The sequence below is a fragment of the Pseudonaja textilis genome, chromosome 1 (genome assembly GCF_049901715.1).
Source record: "Pseudonaja textilis isolate UNSWEBS1 chromosome 1, rPseTex1.2, whole genome shotgun sequence".
Taxonomy (NCBI): domain Eukaryota; kingdom Metazoa; phylum Chordata; class Lepidosauria; order Squamata; family Elapidae; genus Pseudonaja; species Pseudonaja textilis.
Genome location: NC_141990.1, coordinates 49,856,860 through 49,880,521, shown reverse-complemented (window position 1 = coordinate 49,880,521; position 23,662 = coordinate 49,856,860). Strand labels below are relative to the sequence as shown.

Here is a 23,662-nt window from a genome sequence, read left to right as displayed (position 1 = left end):
CTTATCAGATAGGCTGAATGTGAAATTATGGCTGCATTTTAGCCAACTAAAGAAAAAAAAAACACTTCTGGCAAGGAAAGACCAATCTAATAATTAGACCCAAGAAACAAACAAACAAAATGACAGAGGAATGGCTGACCTATTTTTTTTGCTGTCCCCTCCCCCATCATAAATGATTGAATATACAAGTAAACTTGTCCAGATATTCTCCATGATCACAATTCTCTTATGCTTCCCAACTTGTCTGTGGAAAGTGGCTTGAAATGGCTGAAATCAAGTTCCAAAAAATGGGGACAATTATATTCCCTTGCATTAAAATTGCCAACTTGATATTTTGACATTTAGCTCTGAAGGAGCCATTGAAGTAAATATTTTTAGATGTTTTTCAGCATGCCTCTGGACACTTTGCATTTCCAGCTGGGTTAGAAGTCAAGGGAAGTCAAAATACCTAGACAGGAGCAGAAATGCCAAAAGGGTGAGACATGAACATAAAAAGGCCAAAATACCAAGACAGTACAAAATAATAATGAGAAGTATTGGATGCCCTACAAGACAGATTTTGGGTTGTGAGATATGTGCTGATAGGTGAGTTCTAACTTATTTTAATAAGCTTTGAGTAAGGACTTTAATCTTGAGATATTTATCCAAATTAAACTCAAATTCATTCTGAAACCTTTGGAGTTGGCCCATAATTAGTAATATCATTGGAATATTTTAGTACTCTATTTCAGAGTTTGTTTGGACTCTAACAGTATGGAAAAATACTATTTAACTATACCCCAAAGAACTAATCTTGCTGACATTTGAATCACAACGTATTATATATCCAATATAAGCAGAACTGCTTTTTTTGGTTCATTATATTTTCGGAAGACAGTCTGTACAACTTTGCATATAGACAAGGTTGGAAATGTGTAGAGAAAATCCTCTGGGTAGATTTTTTTTTTTTACCAATAACAGAAATATTCTTATTGAGATACATTTTCTGAATATAGGAATGGGAACATACTCTCTGTTGTTTAAGGTCATAAAATAGGAGGCGGGGCATATTCTGTCTGCCATAGTGTTGAATTCTGTGGTGAGAGGTCATATCAGAATAAGCATTCTGAAAAGATTCTGGTACAAACAGAATTAAATTCTTTCTATTCTACCAAAAGATTGGTTTTTTTAAATTTGTGCATACAAAGTTTACTTATCAGAAGGGTAAACTGTGTATAAGCTCCTAGAAGTGAAGCTATTCTATCTATCATATTAAAGCTCCTATGTAGGTGAGATTCCTATACAGTATTTATTGAACAAGCTAGTCATGGTTCAAAGATGTCTGTGGAGAGAGCACCCCAAACGTCAAGATGGTAGCAGTGACTGCACAAATGAATGCACCCCTTTGTACAAAGTTCTGACTCCTTTACAGGCCTCATTCACAAAAAAGGGAGGAGGTCTTCTGTTATGAAGTTACTGCTGCTATCTTGGGATTTTTTGTTTTTGTTTTACTTATGGATATTTCTGTGATGGTAGTTTTCTGAGTAGATCACAAATTGTATCATTTTATACGATAGCTGAACTAATGGGATTAATGAAATAATATTTGTACACTCATCTACCCAGCTTTCGGAACCATTGGAAGGCAGACAAATATTGGCATACTGATTCAGGTTTCTTTCTTTTAGATCATAGACTGAGTACTTCAATTCACTAGAGGAATGAGCTGGTTCCTCCTTTCTCAATTATGTGTGTGCTTCACTAGGTATGTGGAATTTCCCTATAATATAGCTTTCTCTTGTTCTGTTTGTGAGGTTTGTTTGCAAATGGGAAACTCTTTTTGCTGCAGAAGCAACTATAGCCTTAGCTGAATCACCACTGCTTATCTCCTGGCCATAAAGGACTTATTTGGACCAAATGTTAGCTCTCTGCCAACACTACAGATTCACAGGACAGAAAAGTCAGAACACTCAAGATCTGTTTCATCTCAAATATGCAATTAGAACACTGGGTGATGATAAGCTTCATTATTTAGAAGTGGAGAAGGAGGGAAGGAAGGCAGGAGGGAGAGAGATTGGTACTCAGCCGAAAACTATAGTATTTTAGTATAGATATTTTGTTTATGCTTCCATTCCTGATCCTTATACTTTGCCTCTGTTCCCTGTCAGTGGCAGTAATGAGTAAAACAAAAATTTAAGAGGTTTTATACACCTTATATTTATTTATTTATTTATTTTATTTTTTATTTGTCAACTGCTTACAAGATAATAGGTATAAGTAAAAACATAGTTATGAATAAGTGGATACATATAAGAAAAATAAAAAAATAAAAAAGAAACAATAGGACAGGGACGCTAGGCAAGTTGCTGCACTTATGCACAGACCTCTTAGAAAAGGGGTGAGGTCAATAATAGACAGTCTAAGGTTAAAGTTTTGGGGGTTTGGGGAAGAAACCATAGAGTCAAGCAGAGTATTCCAGACATTGACCACTCTGTTGCTGAAGTCGTATTTCCTGCAATCAAGTTTAGTGCAATTAACTTTGAGTTTGTATCTGTTGTTTGCTCTTGTGTTGTTATGGTTGAACCTGAAGTATTCATTGACAGGCAGGACATTGCAATGTATGATTTTATATACTATACTTAGATCGGACCAAAGGCAGCATAGTTCTAGATTTTCTAGGTCTAGAATTTTGAGTCTGGTGGCATAAGGTATTCTACAATGAGAATTCTTCTTGTGAAATATTTCTGGACTTTCTCAACTGTATTAATATCAGATACGTAATGTGGGTTCCAGATTGATTTTCTGTATTCGAGTATTGGTCTAGCAAATGTTTTGTATGCTCTAGTTAGTAGTGTGATATTACCAGAGAAAAAGCTACGTAGGATTAGGTTAACAACTCTTAATGCCCTTTTGGCTATGTAGTTACAGTGGGCTCTAGCACTTAGACCATTAGAGATGAGTATTCCAAGATCCTTAACAGAGTTTGGCTCATCAACAAGGTCTTGACTATTCAGCCTATATTTTATTTTCTGATTTTTTTGCCAATATGTAGGACAGAGCATTTATTTGTTGAGATTTGAAGTTGTCATTTGTTTTACCATTCTGATACATAGTCAAGGTCTTTTTGAAGGGTAGCAGTATTATCTGTGGTGTTGAATAGCTTTACATCATCAGCAAAGAGAACGCAGTTGTTCTTGATGTGATCACAGAGGTCATTTAGGTAGAGTATGAAAAGAGTTGGTCCTAGAACACTGCCTTGGGGGACACCACTATTGATAGGTATAGAATTTGATAGGACGCTCTCAATTTTGACCATTTGTTGTCTGTTTGACAGGAATGCTTCTATCCAGTTATGCAGGTGTCCAGAGATACTGTAAGATTTTAGTTTTAGGAATAGTTTGTTGTGCACCACTGAATCAAAGGCTTTACAGAAATCTATGTAGATTGCGTCTATTGCTTTGTCCTGATCGAGTTTTGCAGTCCATATGTTTTTGCAGTGTAAGAGTTGCAGATTACATGATAGTTTTTTTTCCTAAAACCAAATTGTTTATTAGAGAGTAGGTTGTTTGTTTCTCAGTGGAGGATGATGGATTAATTAATTGATTCCATGACCTTACAGGTGACGCGGCATAAAGAGATTGGTCTGTAATTTTCAACTAGGCTGGGGTCTCCATTTTTGAAGATGGTGATGACCATGGCTTGTGACCATAGTTTTGGTAAGGAGCTGGTCCTGAAAGATTTTTCAAAGATTATGCTTAGAGATTCAGCTATGGCAGTGGATAGCTTTTTTTAAGAAGTAGACACATATTCCATCCAGTCCAATAGATAGAGATGGTTTTAATTGTGTAGTGCTTTTTCAACATTGTCTTCTGTAAAATCGATATGTATTAGATCATTGTAGTTGTCTGTGGTTCGACTAGGAAATACTGAGCATGATCCATTGCTGTTTACAAATATTGAGCCAAAGAATGTGTCAAAAAGGTTGGCTTTAATAGTGTCGTTGTTGCAGTCTTTACCATTAGGTCCTTTCAGGGGTGGGATGGACCTTGAGTCTTTTAGTTTGTTGTTTACAAAATTATAGAAAGCGCGGGTGAAGAAAACTACTTACTACCTTAGTATTGATACAATTTTTTTTTTAAAAAAAACCCACCATAAGTCACAAGTTGGATGAGATGAATTGTGAGGATACACCAGGAAAAACAGGGCATTGTGGCTAAGGGTAAGAGGGGAAAGATCCCTGTGTGCTTCTTGGTTAATCTGTCCTGAGTTCCTTTCACTCTTAGGTGACTCAGCCTGTATGAGTTGCTGATTCAGAATATGAAGAGACTCTATGGAGATTTAGCAAGTCAAAAAAACTACAGTATGCCTTGCATTTTCTAGCACCTTAACAAAGACCAGGTAAAATATTATTTAATTGATGTGGGAAATATAGAACTTGCAAACTAACAAAAGAAGGATTTTTTCTCCTTCCCCCAAATGAAATAAATACATATTAAGTGTCTCATAAGAGCTTTGCGCCAGGAGGAAGAACTGCCTGTTTAAAAAAAAAAATCAGAGAAAGATTTTAGTATGCCTTTATTGCCCTTTTTATTTTCAGGAACTATGTAACCACAAAATTCCTGTTTACTATATTTCTTCAGGATAAAGTTTTCTGTGGTGTGAGGTACCTAAGACTACTCAGCACACATACTAGAGATCTAAAGAAAGTCTATTTATTGAAGCTTCCAGGAAAAATATTGACTGGATAGTAAAAATACTTTCCTTGATTACTCAGGCTCATATGTTAAACTTAAAATTACAGGAACTTCTTTTTTTTACTGATTTATTTTTAGACTTTAAAAATAAGTGCTGGATTTTAATGGGAGAAAACTTACTTTTTAAATTGCTTACTTTCCATTGACCCTGCAGATCCAACTTGATTGCTTTAGATTCTGCTAGCAATGGATAAAATGGCCATGGCCATCAATGAAATCAATTATCATCTGCTGGAGACTTCTGGGTTCCTTGTTTTTTAAAAGAAGTGTTTGTCAAGGAGTGCAGTTCTATCTCGTACATTAGGCACAGGCATGGGACTAACTAATATTTTTTTGTTTTCCCTTATTTAGGATGTGATGCCAGTGTTGAATGTTCAGTCCAAAGGGATCACTTATATGAATCTTGTTCAACTCCCAGGGATTCTTTGAGATGTCTATTGATATTCATTAAGTTAATTCAGAAACCAAAACTTTAAATTAGAATGAACCGTGTGCAAATTTAGATGTTGTTAGGCCAATTTTCATCACAACCACTGACAGTGAAGGATGTGATGCATATAAGATACTCACCCCCATTTATTTTATCAACAGCTGCTTCATTATTGTGATAATTATATGCTAGAAAAGCAAGAGACAGGATGACTAAGGCCATTGGAGAGCTCAGTTTGAAACATTCCCCCTTTGGTATTATGTTTGGGTTTAGGCACAATAAATGTGTTGCAGGTGGCTATTTTCAAAGATTTGCAATGAATAAGAGATCTCTTTTAGCATCAATATGGTGCCATGCTAGATGCTTCATAGAATTTGCATGCCCCTTACTTTTTATTGCATATTAATTCATCTCCAGTCTTGATGAATAGGGTGAATTAAAGCAGAACAAACAGTTCTAGGTCATATCCTCCTTCCTTCCTTTGAAATACTAGGCAGATAGAAGAAATATGTGGTTGTTAGAATCCCAGCTCATCTGAGCCAAGATTCCGAAATATTTAAGGAAAAAATTAAATTGAATGCACTGTATTTATATCACTCTGAGTTACTTGGTGTTTTCCATTTTATCCATACCAAAATAAACATGAAGAGATTTTGAAAGCTTGAACTGATTTATATCTCATCTTCAGGAGTCAAAAATTTCTCTGTTACACCTACTGGTACAAGGAATAAGGAGACTTACAATGCTGAATAGAAAGATCTCTATATTTCCACTCTTATATGCACCATTTCCTTCTAGGTTTGGAAGAGTCAGTTAAATGGAATGTCATACCTATAAAGATTTTAAATATTTTAACTTTAAGAAATCTGTTTGAAGTCAGCTCTGAGACTTTCTTTCTGAGTCTCACATATGGTAAAAAAGACGAGAAGCTTGGGAAAAAAAATCAGGGACACATAAAAATAGATTTAATAAAATGATCTTAAGTACTGAAAAACCACTTGGAAAATAGTTTATTCTGCAGCTTTTCCTGTATGTGGCATAAGTAGAAGAATGTGGTCTGAAATAGGGGTTTTACTGGCACAGCTTTATGAGAGCTGCATTACTCACCAGCAATCAAGCTGTGAGACAGTTGCATAGAGGAAGTTCCAAGTAAGTGGCAAAATGCCCTTGAGAGACACATCAGTTTCTCACCATACATTCCAACGGGCCCAGTCAAGTCATGCTCCAGTAATCAATGTGGTGCATTTTCCTTCTCCACTTAACAGGATTGTGAATGCAAAAAATTGATTGTGAATTAAAGCAATATTTATTTTCCCCTAAATGTTGGTTTTGAAAAACAGATCTAGTTGATTTCTTTATGTCATTGTGGCTCTGTGGAGGAAGGTCTTGGAAAACAAAGAGGATTGTTTTATTATCAGGAACTTTGTTGGCCTAAGGAAAAAAAGTGAAGTACTTTATTTTGCTTGTGGACTTGTGCTTTGATCAGCTTAGGCTTTGGCTGATCAGAGGGAGAAAGGTTGTTGAGGGGAAAAGGACCATTAGGTCCTACTTGTCTTATAATCACCAGGCAAAGAAGCTGAAGGACCTATTGTGCAGCCAACTTCTTGCATCTGCAACTAAAAGGATCAACATTCACACGCTGAGCAAAATAGAAGACCTCTTGGCTCAGTTTCTGTTTAGTCTTATAGCCTGTTTTTCTCCTTACCACATGGTCTGTTTGAAAGAGGATACCTTTCAATTTTGAAGGAGGAATGGATTGTTGTTAGGGAACCACACACTGCCTTCTAACATTGTCCTTTGGTTGAGTCTCCTCCCCTTCCCTTTCCATTCCTCTCCATTTCTTTCTGAGCTGATTACTTGCTTCAATTATTTTGGTATCAATGTTAACCTCCAACTTCCTTTCTGGAGTTCTCATTTCTCCCATAAAATTGCCCATTTTTGCTGTTGAGGTCAGTAATGACAAACTGATCCTGAAATCTTGGGATAGTGGTGAGGAGTTATTCATGCAGAATTTAATTTTATTTAAGTATCAAGGCCATTATTTGCTCTTTTCTGGTTTCCCAACATTAAATTTAGGTAATAGGGAAAAATTTGCACTTGCAAACCACCAATTTATTCTTAAAGCTGCCCACAGTCTTCGCTCATCTGTATTTCCATAGTTGTGAGAATAACCACTATGCTTTATACAGCAGCCTTTTAAGGCTGGCATCTCCAGGCAAGTTAGAATATAATACCCCAAATTCTCAGCCAGCATGGAAATTGAACACTAGGCTGAAAAAGTTGTTTTACAATTAAAGCAGTTGTTGAGATTTGGCTTTTGTCTGACTATAGGCTCCATGTCTTATATTATGTTTTATTAATAATCCCTACATGTTCCCAGATTCATGAATTTATTAATTATATTAGTATATTGCATTTTCTGCAGGAACTCAAGGTGGCTTACACAGTGCTTCCCCCTCCAATTTTTCCCTACAACAATTTTGTGAGGTACATTCTTCACCCAGCTTTTCAATTGATCTAATATCTGGGCCTGTGTTTAGTCTTTCACAGAGTTCTAGTGAAGTTTTAGTGAAAAATATGTGTCTTTCTTCTTTTTTTCCTGGATCTACATAATGCTTCAGACATACTGATCAAAGGTATTATTTTCCATGTCAGTACTCCTATTATTCAAAACTGGGGAGTTAAAATTAGGCCATTTAATTAGTTGTCTCTCATCTGGAAGCAGACTACAATTTAATTCATTTATTTTTGGGACTAATATCTAACACTAGGAAACTTCTATTATACTATGATTCTTGATTTTTGTATTTGGTTAATTGATTTTAGCAGTGAAACTATAATGAACAAATATTGTTTGGCAAACTACTTTGGAAATATAAAGTAAAGAGTGCAATAGAATATTATACAACAGACCAACCCCAAGTTCTAACCCAAGGCACAAATGAAGAAGCTCAAATCATCCTATTTTGGACACATTATGGAAAGACCCAGCTCTCTGGAAAATGGTCTAATACTGGCAAAGATGGAAGTAAAACAAAAAACTACCAGCAGAAGGGGGATGGACTCTGTTACCTGGCAATGAATGCACCACTGGGAGACCTGAAAGAACAGGTGAAGAATAGATTGTCACAAAGAAAAGTCTATCTCTGTGGCCACTGGGAGTTGAGAACAACAGGAAGTGCCATGAATTATCTTTGCCAAAAGCCATTCGTATTCTGCTAAACGAGTCCAAATAATATTTTTCCTCAGCTTTAGCTGTTTTCATGCACTTGTTTTGCTTCCATTCTTTGGAATAAAATCTGTACCTTATTCTTATTTTTTGTTTCTTTAAAAGGATAGTATTTCAGATAATTGAAAAAAAAATATTAGCCCAACTTTTAAAGTTCTCTAAACTATTAATTATAGATTATTTAATTAAAACTACTCCCTATTTACAAAACTGACCTCAAAATGATTACCAAAATAATGCAAGTTGTACCAGAGTGGCTTGGATTTGTTTTCTCTTTTATGTTCCAATCAAAGAAGAAACTTTTTAGATCCTTGATAATCCACAATTTACTGGCAGTGCAAAAAAAGCAATCAACATCCATAGAAAAAAAAGAAAGGGAATAAAAGAAATCAAATGATGTTTTGTAAAGGGGCTGCTATTAAAAGAAACTGTTGAGTGTAAGTATTTTAATGAATAGCTCTTTGCTGTTAAAAAGAGGAATGAGAAATGCGGTAGATGGAAAGGCATAAAACATAAGAATATATAAAACTAACTACTAATTTCTTAGTACCCTGATTGTATTAGGCCTTCTCAGAAGAAAATAAAACTGATTATTCACATAAGAGTTTATGCCAGTGGGTCTGATATTTGATGTCTATGTGATTTAATATTTCTTAATATATTACTTCTTCTTGTACCAATTAACATCAATTGAAAATTTGGTGTCCTCTTGGCCTCATGCCAAAACTAACCATGATAGTTCAGCCTTCTATTTCATAGGATATTGTTACAATAGAGAACAGTCACACCATAATATCTTAATACATAAGCCACTTCTTTGCTCCTTTGAACAATAGAGTATATTTTATTTTATTCTTTCAGTCCTATCGTTTGCTTAGTATTTGATTGGACACGCAAAAATGCTGAAATTAAGTGGCTCCTTTTGATTTATTAACACTTCTTAAGTGCCTGGTGGAGGTCACTGTTCCAAAATATTAAAAATATTCTTCTCTTTTGCAGTAGTGCCAGGAAAATGTGAGCTTCTATATATTTAAGAAAGCCAAGCCAATTTTAACAATTCACAAGCCTTCATGTCTGTCTACTGTACACAGTCTTTTGAAACTAATGCTATGCATTCAGCCAGATAAATGTGATCTGAAATCTGAACGTAAGAATCTGTCATTGATCCAAGACCTTCCAAGTTTTCCAAATTAGTTTTCCAAATTTATTCCACTAAATTCATCCAGAAATTGTGGTGATTTTCAGCAACTATCAGATACAAATCACTTAATGATTGGGGAAAAAATACCTCTAAGAGCAACCCCCCAAGGCCTCTGAAATTGCCTCAAGAAGAACCTTTCATTAAACAGCTGGGTCTAAATTAATGACTAGTGATAAAAGAAGAAATATATTAGACTCCTAAAGCTCTATCAGGTGATATGATGAAAGAATATACATTCTGATACACCATAGTTTCTAAATAGAGGATGTCTCCCATTTGGCTGTTATTCTTTATTGACTTCAAAATATGCATAAATAAAATGATCAATACATTGTGATATTCTTCAAACTCTATATTATGTGTCTATGGAAATTCTCAAACATTCTGGTCATGGTTGTCCCAAAAGTGCTTTTTTTCTTGTTTTTTTTTCTTGAAAAAAGAAAAAGCGGAAGAAGTGAACCGAACAAGCTTCTTGAATGAGAAGCAAAATGTTTTCAAAGAAAAAAACCCCAAGAAAGTCCAGTTGCCTTTTGAAAAGCTTTTCTGGGTTTATACCAAAAAATGCAAAACATTTTTAACCATAAATTATTACCCATACATTTTTAAGATGCATTCATATTGATGCTATCTTTTAGTATACTTTTCTGCAAAACCTCTTAATACTTGCTTCCTAGACAAAAGTCAACCAAACAATATGCATTTTTCTCCATTCTAGAGATTGAGCAAACATTTAAAACAACAGAAGTCTGACTTTATTTCTTAATCTGAGATTCATGTAATGATCCCTCAGTTTTCTCAGTTGTTCATGTCGCACTTCTGTTGACAACTATGGTCTACTTCTAGTAGAATTACATATCTCACGGTCTGTGTAAGGGCTAGATCAGAAGCAACTGACATCAGATAGGTTTATTATGATTCTAGTGCATAGGTGATTTATGCATGTAAGATGTTAGGACTATTATGTATCTAGCTTGAGTCTTACAGTTTGGGCTGCTAGTGCTAGTATCTGTTATAAAAGGCTCTTATCAAATACTGTGTCGCTGTGAGCCTTATTGTTCCAGTATTGGTCTGAGAGAAGCAAACCCCTCCTTTTCCCAATTTGTGCTGCACTGCCTTATGCATATATATTTACTTTAACCGTTACGTGGCTAAAAGAAATAATAAAGGAGGGAATGCTGATAAAAATTCTGGCTTGAATTTTGGACTAGCCCTTCTTTTTGAGGTAGGATGTACTTCTTGAAATCAGAAATTTATAACCTGGGACAGTTCCAAGTGCTGACTTTCTTGAACTTGCAGCTGTGAGTATATTTTCTTCTGCACTTTAGTTATTTCATTCATGTAGCTTTACAGGAGAAAACATTTCTTGCTATGGGTACTTCAACTCTACTAGAAGATAACAAAGGAAAAGCAGAGCTATTCCACTCCTAGTTTGCTGTAGTTTTTTTCCAGCAAAAATTAGTATGCTTTACGATTGTAAAAAGTAAGATGAAGGGGCAAGGTTGAAGTTTGATAGAAGCATTACCAAAAAGCAACCATTTCAAATAATTTAAATATTCAGGGCCAGATAATAACTGAAGCTGCCAGACTCTTATCTGCTATGTATAAGAAATCCTCAAGAATTGGTGAGTGGAAGATACCAGGAAGACAGTAAATGTTGCCCAATCTTTAAAAAGAAGAAATAGAAATATCTGGAAAACTACAGGTCACTCAGTCTCACATCAATACCTGAGAAGATTCTAGACCAAATTATATGAAGGCTGATTCACAAGGCTTTTGAAAATTATCAGAAATCAGCAAGGATATGTCAATAATAAATCTTACCAATGAATCTTTTATTTTTTTTCCAGCTGGTAATTTCCTAGTAGCTGTAGGCATTACTACATTGTGAATTATGAAAAAAATAGAAAATGTTTCCCATGACAGATTAGCAAGCTAGTTAAGTGTGGGCTGGATAGCATTGACAATTAAATGGATAATAGTTGCTTCAAAAATCATACTGAAATAGTTTATTAATGATATCAATTCTGGGTTCTCCAATATTTTCACTAATGTATTTGATTGAAAAAGAAAAAGGGAAAACTTAATATGTTGCAGAGGACACAACATTGGATATGATAAATACTATTGAAGGCACAAATAAGATTAAAATTGATATTGGTAGATTGGAGAAAGTAACAAAATCAATTTTAACAGAAACAAATGCAAAGTTCTTTACTTAAGACACAAGTATAGTATGGTGGATACTTATTTGGATACATTAAAACAGAAGCTGCTATTCAATTGCAAATGGAATAGGAGCCAAGAATGTGATGTGAAAAAAGACTCATGCAATATGAGCTACATCAGCAGAAGGAAACACCTCAAATCAAAGAAAACAATTGATTCACTCTATTCTGAGTTAGTCAGATCCTACCTCAATAACTGTGTCCAGTTCTTGGGACACTACTTTACAAAGGATTCAGAGAAATTTGAAAAGGCCCACAGAAAGGCAGTAAATATGATCAGTGGCTAGATCTATGAAAGGACGTAGAAGAGCTAAATAGGTTTAGCCTTAAGAAAAAATAATTGAATGGGGTTATGGGGAGGACCCCTACTTGCTTGCTTTGGAGAAGGATTAGAAGTAACTTACATCTACATAGCCACCATGACAACCATGTACTTGTCCAACGTCATTCCCTTATGGGAAATCATAGGCAGGATTTGTTATTTGTCTCAGAACAGATGTCATGAGATCTTAGGGTGTGGGATAGCTGCCTGCTCTTATGGACAAATTACTCTCTGATTACTCCAAAGCTAACCAGTATCTCTAACCTCTAGGATAGACCTATTTGATTGCTCTGCTCAGGCTTCTGTAGGAGTTCCTGTTTGTTTTCCTGAAGATACTTGGAGAAATTCAGAGTCCTTGTTGGGAAATGCTGTTAAAGTCTTGGTTGACTTCTGGAAAGGGGAGGCAACTGAAGCGCTTGACGGGATTGCAACTGAGTACCCTTTCTCTGATTACTAGGTTTATTCAATTCTGTGAAAAAAGTGGCATAGAAGATACATAGGATGATGTTACCAAAAGGTGAAGATAGAATCCAACCAAACACTGTCAAGAGTTCAGGTTCAAACATACATCTTGTTGTTACCAATGATGAAAAGATAATATTTCTTCACTATTGCCTTCATAGACAGGGTTTACTGTGGTATGCAATAGCTATGCCACATGAACTTTGTATCATTGATTTTCTTGGTTGATAGGCATCTCTAGGAAGGTAAAAGGAAGCTAGGTCACAACAATGGTTAACCGATCCTTGGGAGATTATGTGCTGTTGCCTGCCTGGAAAAAGGCAGTGGTATAGCCTCTGGATCTATTGCTTGACCCTACTTTAGATAATTATTGGCTGATCTCTAACCTCATCTTATGTAAAAGTTGCTATGAATGTAGTGGACCTGCAAATACACACAGCCGGTATAAAGCTGAGCTTGATATAGAATAAAAATATAATTGATTTTCTTAGCCTGCCCTGCTGGAACCAAGATGGGGATGTTTGACCCTCCTGATTCAGTTGGATCTCTTAGCTCATGTTGATACCATTCAAAGTGCATTTGAATTGGCCTTTATGATTTTATCCAAAATAAATCACTGCAATGTTGTTCATTGTATATTTAGACACTGCAATGTTTTGAAGAACTTCAAAGACAGTTCAAAATGCAGCAGTACAGAAGCCCAATATTTGCATTCTAGACTTTTCCCAAGAATAGTTATTAATAGATACAAAAATTCCAAAAAGTAATAGACCTGTAGGCTAGACTATGAAGTTAAAAACATATAGAAGGTAAGGGAGAATTATCCTATATTTTTGCCAAGAAAACAATCTGTTTGACTCAGACATTGCTTTTTTAAATATCAAAGTTATGACAACACAACTGATTAAGAGTTTGATATTTTGAAAAAGCCATGTCTGAGTCAAACACAAGTTATGGCAACATAACTGATTAAGAATTCTTCCCAGGCTCCAATCAAAGTGCAGAATTTGACATTTAGATCTTAATAATTTTGGAATTGCTCATTGGAGAAGACTTATTGGATGACTTGCTATATGACTCTTCACTGTCTATAGTGTTCCAGATGAGGACATAAGACAAGGACTTCTCAATGGCAGTCTCCAGACTGCTTTTGAAATCTGCCAGGTTTATTACCACCATCTAGTTTCCAAAGTTAAAATGACACTTTATTTTAAAATTTCTATTACAGTGTGCTTTTTGCATTATGTGTTAGCAGTGGTAGTTGGCTGCCTTGAATCTCATTTTGGCATTGTTTGGTAGGATAGAAATATTTTATTTTTGTTCAGAAACGGCATGTTTGTGTAAGCTGTGGAAGTACAGCAACCACTGATGAATCTAAAAGTGTGATACACATGCATTTTCTCTTTCATTTATCATGCCAACTTGTAGAGAAGAGTCTTCTGAACGAATGACTCACTTTATATTTCTTTGGCCTTGGAATAAAGCAAACCTTATTAACAACTCATCCTTCTGACATATGCTTAAGCAGATTCAGCACATGGGAACAATAGAATTCTGGATGAGAGGCGCCTTTTATTTATGAGAGAACAGGTCAGTTTCCATAAAATGAAAAAACAAAACAAAAACAAAGCTTAAAGCATGGCAGCACAAACTTTTTATTGTTTAATACAGTTGCTGTAATAATTGTAAGACCCTTCTCCCAAAAAATGTTTAGGTAATTTTTGTTACTCACAAACCAATACTATATTTTATTTTAATTCAAAAGTACCTTTATAAGAATTCATAAAATAAAAAAAAATCTCAGTAAAAGAGTCTGAAGACAACCCGAAATGGCAAATGTTTAAAAAGGGGACCAAACAACCAACTCAACCAGAACCTTATCCAGCAGCAAATGCTAACAAATAAATCTGAATGGGAAGAAAGAGGAAGAGGAAAGATGTGACCATTCATGAGCAAGATTGGTGTTGCCATCAAGAAACTTGCACAATGATGACTAAATCTAACTTGTTTTACAGCATGGTATTATAAAGTAGAGATATCTGAGGATCTCCAAGTTTTGCTGAACCTTATTTCCAAGCTGTCCTTGAATAAATACTTTAAGGACCACTATGGGTATGGGGGACCTATATAATAAATAACCCTTGTATATAGAAGAAGGCAGACATAATCGCAATCTCTATTCAAAGGGAAGACAAAAATAGCTTTTCCCAGCTTATTTAGGTAAGTTAGCTGCGGCGAGATGATGATGGCAAGATGGCCATGGAGAGATGGCTGTGGTGAGTTGGCTGTGGCAAGATGGCCATGGCAAGTTGGACACATTAAGTTGTTCCAGATCTTAGTGTTATAGTGGCTATCTATGTATCCAGCATATTTGGAAGACATCAGGCTGGGGAAGGCATGGCTGTGGAATTCTGGAAGTCCACACATCTTTAAATTGTCAAGGTTGAGAAATGCTGTCTTAAAATATACAGGATCCAGGCCAAAAGGTTTTCACAGTTAAATCAAGAACTATAGCTGGAATAACTATTTCCCTTCAGGTTCTGTTGTAAAGACAGTTAGTGATTACAGCTTGGTTGACTCTGATTCTAAAATGGTTTCATGTAGCTACACTGAAATTTCTTTGGGCAGAGATTGATCCATCCTATTTTGTCTTAAAATGAGATTTGTTTTTTTTTCTCTTTTATTGCACAGGACTTTTCCTTTTCAGAAAAGGCAAACTGAAGTCAAGAAGAGCTTTACACAATATCACCAAGAGAGTAAAAGAATTGAAATGGGAATGGGCTAGTCACAAAGCAAGAAGAACTGGTGGCAGGTGGACTAAGGCAGTCATAGAATCAAGTCATCACTTGATAAAAAATGTCCACAAAAGAGAGATGGAGCAATGACATCAGCAAGTATAGTGGGCCCAATTTACAAAAGAAAGCTTGAGACTATATTGGTTAGAAACATGTGGAAGAGGCCTTTATTTATTTATTTATTTTTATTTATTTTTTATTTGTCAATTGCTTACAAGATAATAGGTATAAGTAAAAACATAGTTATGAACACATGGATAATATAAGAAAAATAAAAATAAATAAATAAAAGAAACAATAGGACAGGGACAGTAGAAAAAAAAGCAGCAGTGAAAATCTTCATTGGAGGTCCTGGGGTTTTTTCCTATAATCATTCTTTTGAATTAAGAGTAATTCCATAGTCAACTCTTTGATCTTCAGAAATATTTCACTGAAAATTAAAACTCTGTCAAGTACATAAAATCATTGGAATGTATTCAAGGTGCCCAACCACTTACTTTTAGTATTATGTCCTGATAGACCTAACACAACTCAAAAGAAAAACAAGAAGATAACACTTTTTTTGGTACACAGTTACATCAGGCTCAGAACACCCTGTCAGAGAGTTCCCTTAGTGGGAAGAAATGACATGTTTTTTCAAAAACCCTGACAAGATATTTCCTGAAAAAGGGGAAAAAAATAGAAATGAAAAGGCTCCTAAGGTACAATTTTAAAAATTAGGCAAAATATTTATCTATTTTGATTTAACCCCCTTTTCCTCTCTTTTAATTTCCAATGAAAGGTATCAAGCCTGATTTGATACTTGTTCAAAGAAGATTGTGGATTGGCAAATCTTAAAGAGCCTCATAGCCTGGTTAAAACAATGCAGTGACATTTGTTTATTGAAGTGCTACAATCTGTTCTACCACCTGGGAAGGATCACCTTATTGTGATCTTCCTCTACTCCATATGTTGACTGTGAAGCCTGAGTTGAGCACATTTGTGGAGGAATGCAATGGAAAAACACCTATAATAAAATATCAATAAAATTTTTGGATGGCTGCACGCTTTGTGAAGCCGCAATGGCAAAACTAAGCTAAAAATAACTTTTTAATAGACAAACATATAATACTGCATACCATTGTTTGTTTCTTTTATCCTTAATACAGAGCACTGACTTTATGGATTAGAGCCTTTAAACAGTCTATTGTGTTTGGATCGAACAATATTTTCATATTCTTTTCTTCAAAGTGTGCTCACTCTTGGTTCCACATGACTGGTTTTTATCTGGTATTTAATGAAAACCAAAGGACAGAAAGACCCAAGCAAGAAGGGGAAGGGATTAGAGAAAGAGAAGAAAAAATAAAAAGCAAAGAAAAGACAGAATAGAACTGGAAATGAATAACATGCACTGATTTTTCTGTCATTGTGTTGATCCAACTGCTGGATGCTGAAATACTCAATGAAAACACAATTGGTATCTAGAGACTCTGTGTCAACAAAGCCTCCTTCCGTTGCCCATTACATTATCTGTTTAACTAATCAGGGGGAAATTTATCATACAGGATTTGGTGGGGCTGTTTGGGAATCTCTAAGCACAATAGTGCTGAATGTTCAGATGTCATCTGTGCTCCTCTAGAGACAAAACACCACATCTGGTAGGAAAACAAAAAATTTCCAGAAGTTGGATTTCAAAATAAAGGATGCTCCTACAAGAATGTAATTTTTAACAATACATAATGTGCCTGTTTGTTTATATATGTATGTATCATTTAGATTGCATGATAAAATAAGCCAAGACAAACTAAACAAAACTTGCACAATGACTACCATAAAGTTATAGGAATAAGTGTTAATGTCAAATAGCTGTTTAACATCTCTGAAAAGGGTGTGATATTTTTTCAGGCAGCTGAACAACTCAGTAATGAATTCCTCTTACATCCTATGAACTTACAATGGATGATAGTTTGGGGCAACTTTATGCATTTCTTTTTACATGGAAATCTCACCATGAGGCAATAAATAAAACATATACTTCTGTGGTTACCTACGCTTACAAATAAAACTCCCAGTGGAGTGATATTTTAAAAATAGAAATAGATATAACTATGTAAAAAGTTCTGCTTTGAGGACCCTTTCCAGTGAAAGCTGTAATTTAAAAAAAATGAAGGAATAAGGAGAGAAGAAATCCATAGAAATACATGAGTTCTGGGGAGCTGGTGGAGTGCCAGATGGCTAGTGGACAGCAAATCTTGTGCTTTTCTTCACATAACCTTAACCTTACCTTAGTGAAACTAGAAGAAGTTCAGAAAAGGGCAGTGAGGATAATTGAAGGATTAGAAATGTCCTATATAGAAGAATTCATGGAGCTAAGTTATTATGAAAATTTATTTATTATCAGCTCAGATGCTCAGAACCTTTACTATTTTTATAAATAAAGTGGTGAACATATCCAACATAACTTCCTCTTCCTTTTCCCCTCTAACAACAATCCCGTGAGGTAAGTTGGGTTGTAAGAGAATGACTGAGCTGAGGTCATCCAACTGGCTTTTATGGCTTATGTGGGGCTAGAATTCAGAGTCTCCAGGTTTCTAGCTAGTGGTTAGCACTGCACCAAACTGGGTCTCAAAAGGAGTGAGCTGGGCATATGTAGGCCTCTTCAAAAATCTGAAAGGATGTAATGTAGAAAGTCAAAATCCATGCTCTACTATTCTAGATTGCAAGTCATGGGATCATGGATATAACATATAGACAGGCAGATTATTATTAAAAGTTAGAAAAATGTCCTAATATAGGTTTATGACCAAGATTTATGACCACAGTTGAGCTTCAAATTTGAGACACTTCAACCATCATAAATATGAATCATTTGACAAGTGTCTGGATTTTGGTCACATGACCATGAGGATGCTGCAACAATTGTAACTGTAAAAATGTTCATGTCACTTTTCAGTGCTTTTGGAACTTTGAATGGTCACTAAATGAACTGTTATAAGTTGAGGGCTTATTAAGAGCATTGGAACCAAAATTTCCTAATTTCTTGGAAAGCTGCCCAGAAACACATTATTCAAGTTGAGTGTGTCAAGCATGGAAATTGAGAAACTCAGGTAGTTCAAAGGAATATAAAGGTTTATTGCAAGCTTAAGCTCTCTACAAGATCTGAACTACTAACTATTAAAGCAAATTTGTGGTAGATAAAAATCAATGGCATTCAAGGTGCCCTGGGCTTAGATCTCTTGTGTGTACAAAGGGACTCGAGACTTATGATGCATTTGACCCCTTCCTCAGAGTCAGCCTGGCCTCTATCTCCTACAGAGTGGCCATACAAGTTATTTAAACAATTAAATAAACATAGACATACCATAGAAACAGAGATGGAGGATCAATAGCTTGGAATTAGCTCTGCCCACTGAAGTCTCTGACAAACTCCTCTGTCTTTCTGAAAGGCAAAGTTTGGAAGAAGGGAGAAAAATGGATAAATAGACCAGATGGATTTATGTATGAATTAGAGATTACTGTAAATAGGAGAATACCAATGACTCAGCCTACTATTTGCAAACAAATGTAGAAGACTTTCCATGAAAAAAATGACACCCTAGAATAAAAAAGGATTTCTAACCTCCTTATTTTTAAAGAAACCCCTCCCTGTAAACGTCCTCAGGGAAATACTCTGCAAGTAATAGCTGATTTTTCAACATTCCACTATGGAATTAAGTGAGATAATGGCTTGGATGAGTTTTCTATCAGCCCTTCTCTACCTTTTTCATGTGGTTGCCAAAGGTTTCAGCCACAGGGGAATAGATCAGGACACAATCATAGAAAAAAAGAAATGAAGGCTATTTTGTAAAGGCTATTTTCTATTTGAGATAGCACTAAATGCAACCCTAATTTTCATCTGGAACTTACCCTGTTTTAAAATGCAATGTATTGAAAAGCTAAACATTTATAATCATGGCAGAGAATTCAGAAAAATAATATGATTTAAAAGTGAATGATTATGTGGGGCATAAGTTATTATGCAGAACATCAAATATACCAACTCAGCATTTTTAAGTAATGCAGTAGAATGGTCTACAGTGTTTAATCTACAGCACACCAGCTCTCTAACTATGACTCATAGCAAAAGTTCAAAGATAAAGATCAAAGAAGGATAATATTCTTTGTGTGCCCATGAGATCAGATGCTCAGAACAAAATCTATTTAAAAAAAAAAAACAGTGAAAAAGAGAGGCCCATATTTTATTTTTTAGGGATGAGACAAACATTTCTGTCTGGAAATATGAAATATGTAACGTGGCATAAGATAAATCCTTGCATATTGCTATTCTTTAGCTGCATTCTGACCATTGATGCTCAGTCTGGCCTTTTACATTTTTTTTTTTTACAGTAAGTCCATTGCTTTCCGAATGAAACTAAATGACTAGATTCCTCCCAACAATGGAAATCCTTTTCATTAATTTAAAAATGATTTTATTTCTTCTTGTAACCATTTGTAGCCATTGTTTTCTTTTGCAATAAGAATAATATATATATATATATATATATATATATATATATATATGTATGTATGTATGTATGTATGTATGTATGTATATATACACACACATATATGTTTTCTTAAGTTTTCGCGGGTACTTACATGTATGGCATTCAGCTCTGTTCGGGTATTTTCCCACGTCATTGTAGTTGTGCTTTTAAAGTTGTAGTGACGTTTCAGCAGAATCTCATCTGCCATCATCAGGCTTCTGTATAGTGTTCATCTGTGAGGCTTTTATAGTGGTTTCAGATTTAAATTTGGGGCAGCCTATTGCTGTGCCAGAATGGTTTTTTCTTCACCCTGATTGGTTGGGAGTCTTGGTCTGTGTTTATTGGTCTTGGAGTTTGCTGTGTTCTGCTTGATTGGTGTTTCTAATATCTCCTGTCTGTTTTTTGGCTCTTTTTGTCTCTTGATTGGCTGGCAACATTGTGTTGCTTTATTGGAGGCCTTTAGTGCAGCTTGGCTCTGGGTAAATGGATGGCTACCATTAGTTAGGAAGCTAGGTTTCATCTGGGTGCCTGGTTGGGGTGTGTTTGAGCTGGAGGTATCAGGGGGGATCTGTTTGTTCCCAGGTGTTTGCCTGGCTTGTCGTGTGGAGATTTTTTTTGTTTGTGAGTGCAGGCCAACACATGGAAGCCACAGGTTATAGCATCAACTTCAATGGCACCAAAACCCTAGCCACTATAGAAAACCCCAGCCACAGAATCATCAGAGAAGCCATAGAGATTGAAAAAAGACCAGAAAGCATGAATAGAAGAGATGATTCCACCAGACTGTCAATCATTTGGAAGCCTGCACTCACAAACAAAAAAATCTCCACTGAAGCTAGTATATTATGAAAACTTATGGAATACCGAAAACACCAAACTGGTCTGTAAAACTTGCAAGCAAACGGACAACAAGATCTGACAAAGGCTAAGTGCAGGAAAATTTAAGAAAGAGATTGTGGATGGGGATGGGGAGCTAAGGTAATTCTGGCTGTACAAGATCAAGTCTTTAAGAACAAATACATACAAAGCCAGAGTTGAGAATGGTCAGAAAATGCCAAATCTGAAGTCACAGTGGACAACCTGCTACCGGAAGATCACAAAGACTGACTATAAACAATGGCAAGACATAATAGCCACAATGGTGCATTGGAATATCTGCAAGGAATACCACTTGTTGGCAAGCAAGAACTGGGACTGGGACTACAAAACAAAGTCATAAAAAATGAAGAAGCTAAAAGGGTCTGGGACTTTAAATTCAAAAATACAAACACCTGCCATAACTTAACAATTTTTGATAAGAAAGACAAAAAAGTCTGGATAGTGGACACTGCAATACCTGGAAGCAGCAGAAGAGAAGAGAAACACCTGGGGAAAATTACAAAATATAAAGACCTACAAATAGAAGTAGAACTACTTTGATAAAAGAAAGCAAAAATAATACCAATAGTAATGGTTTCTTGGGTGCAATTCAAAAACATCTGGGGCATTATTTGAACACCATCAGTTCAATTGCATCATTTGACAAAATCGCCATCAGTCAATTCGAAAATGCAGCTTCACTTGGAACAGCTTATTTCCTGCTACAATACCTCTAATATTATTAAATTGCAACATCTGCTTATCCTTGGTACTTGGAAAGGACTCAGTAGATGGATAAATTCAGTCTAAATATCTGGCTGACTGTGACCAACCATAAGAATAGCAACAACAGCCACAGTCATGTACATTATTTGTTTCATTTAATATTCCACCTTTATTATTTTTTAAGTAATACAAGGTGGCTAACAGATCTAATACCTCTCCCTCCTCCTATTGTCCTCACAATGAGCTGGGTGGGCTGAGAGAGAGTGACTAGGACTCACTAGGACTAGGACTAGGATTCTGTCTTATCATTATGGTAGTTAGGCTTGAAACCAGGAGACTTCCTGGTTTCAAGCCTAACTACCATAATGATAAGACAGAATGATGTGAATTTTATCCTGGCAAGTTGTAAATAAAGAACAAAAAATCTACGCTGACAGTCTAGTAAAGGAATTAGTTTCTGAGCCTTAAACTAGCTACTACTGTACTTACTCAGAACACCAAAGACAAAGTTAACATACAGTTGCCAGAGTTTATCTTTACTTAAAGGGAAATGCAACAAATTAGATTTGAAAAATGAATGGCTAGAATAAAAAGCAAGGTTTGAAAGAAATTTTTTTTAAAAAATTGAAACACCTGTGTGCAAACATTATCTCACCAAATAAGTGAATAATGATATCCATGTACATAGTGAATAATAATGTGTTTAACAAAGCAAAACTAGAAGATAAAGTGTCTGTTGTAAACAGTATAATTCAAATTAATCTAATTAAAATGTCAATAGCCAAGATCAGCTAATCTAATAACCAGATTAGGATTGAGAAGAGTGAAACATGGTTGACATTTTTGCTTTAATTGAGATATGCAAATTAATCAGTTCATATCATAATTTAGCTTCATTATGTCTACAATTTAATTAGCAAAGGGAATAATATGAACAAGTCAATGTGGATTGAAAATTAAACTTATATAAATGGCACATGTTTTTAAAACTGCCCTGGGGAAACATATTAGCATTTCTTTGAACCCACCCGGATTTTCCTCTGTCAAACAGCTCCAACTGTTATTACCTACATGTCTTTATGATTGTCTGTCATTGGGAGAAAAGATAGTGATTTTAATTTAAAAGGGGATGATTCAAAATTTGTCCAAATTTTTGAAGGAATTCTTCAATTAAACATAATTGATGCAAATATATATATTAGAATTAATAAATGCAAATATCAATGAACTATGTGCATTATTTGTGAAAAATGGGCCAAAAATATTGAGTTTGAGACAATGTTCTATTAGAGAAAAATGCACACAGCAAAGCATAGAATAGAATAGAATAGAACAGAATTCTTTATTGGCCAAGTGTGATTGGACACATAAGGAATTTGTCTTGGTGCATATGCTCTCAGTGTACATAAAAGAAAAGCATATGTTAAGTGTAGAGAAAATTGCATATTAGTATTTATATTGTTGTAAAATATGAATTTTCAAATGGATCAGGAAATCAGCTGACCACGAATTAAGACTAAACATTTCAGAAATGAAGAAAATTAGAAATAAAAAGATGTAGCTAGCATTAATATGGGACCCCAGGCTGAACTGAGAGGTCCAATCCCCATGAAATTCCTATCATAGTAATACTATTTTTTGAGCATAATATGAGATGATAAAGGGTGATAGGATGTTTAAAAATATATATTATTTCTTTCTGACTTCAAGTTACTGTTTGGGTGTCCCTGTATTCTAACTTCTTCTCTGCTTGCCTGGCCTCAATTTCCCAATACTTTCTCATCTTCCAAATGACAAATAATCTCCACATATCTTCTGGGAATACTAAACACCTTGGATGTGGTCCCAGAATCTTCAGGAAATTCAAAACCCTTCAGAGATGGGCCTCTGGATTGAAGTTTTATCTCTCAAATTTTACATAACCGCCTTAGTAAGTGTTTTGTAACAGTCATGCAAACTCAGCAGCAAAAAAAGAAAAAGAAAAAAAAAGAGGAGGGGGGAAGGAAAAGGCTTAAAATAACATCAGTCAAGAGGGTAAGTGAGTCAAAGGCTGACATGGGCTGGAATCATTTCACATCAGCAGTCTGGGTTCCGCTCATTTTTGCATTTCTTTACCACATCAAATCTCTTACCATCTGCCAGGGTTCCTTTTGCATTGCTTTGCTTTACTTATATT

General features: G+C 35.3%; 2 long non-coding RNA genes across 2 annotated transcripts in view; one reads left to right on the top strand and one right to left on the bottom strand.

The window, feature by feature from the left end:
* Window positions 1-20,168, bottom strand: part of LOC148127609 (uncharacterized) — a 132,370-nt gene extending 112,202 nt beyond the window's left edge. The window contains exons 1-2 of the long non-coding RNA XR_015743649.1: window positions 20,015-20,168; window positions 18,738-18,815 (exon numbers count right to left, since the gene is read on the bottom strand). This is a non-coding gene — a long non-coding RNA (uncharacterized LOC148127609). The remainder of the gene's footprint in view (window positions 1-18,737; window positions 18,816-20,014) is intronic.
* LOC148127610 (uncharacterized) lies at window positions 1,666-15,542 on the top strand. The gene is made up of 2 exons (XR_015740971.1): window positions 1,666-1,744; window positions 15,294-15,542. It is a non-coding gene; the product is annotated as an uncharacterized LOC148127610 (long non-coding RNA).
* Window positions 20,169-23,662: the final 3,494 nt, after the last annotated feature.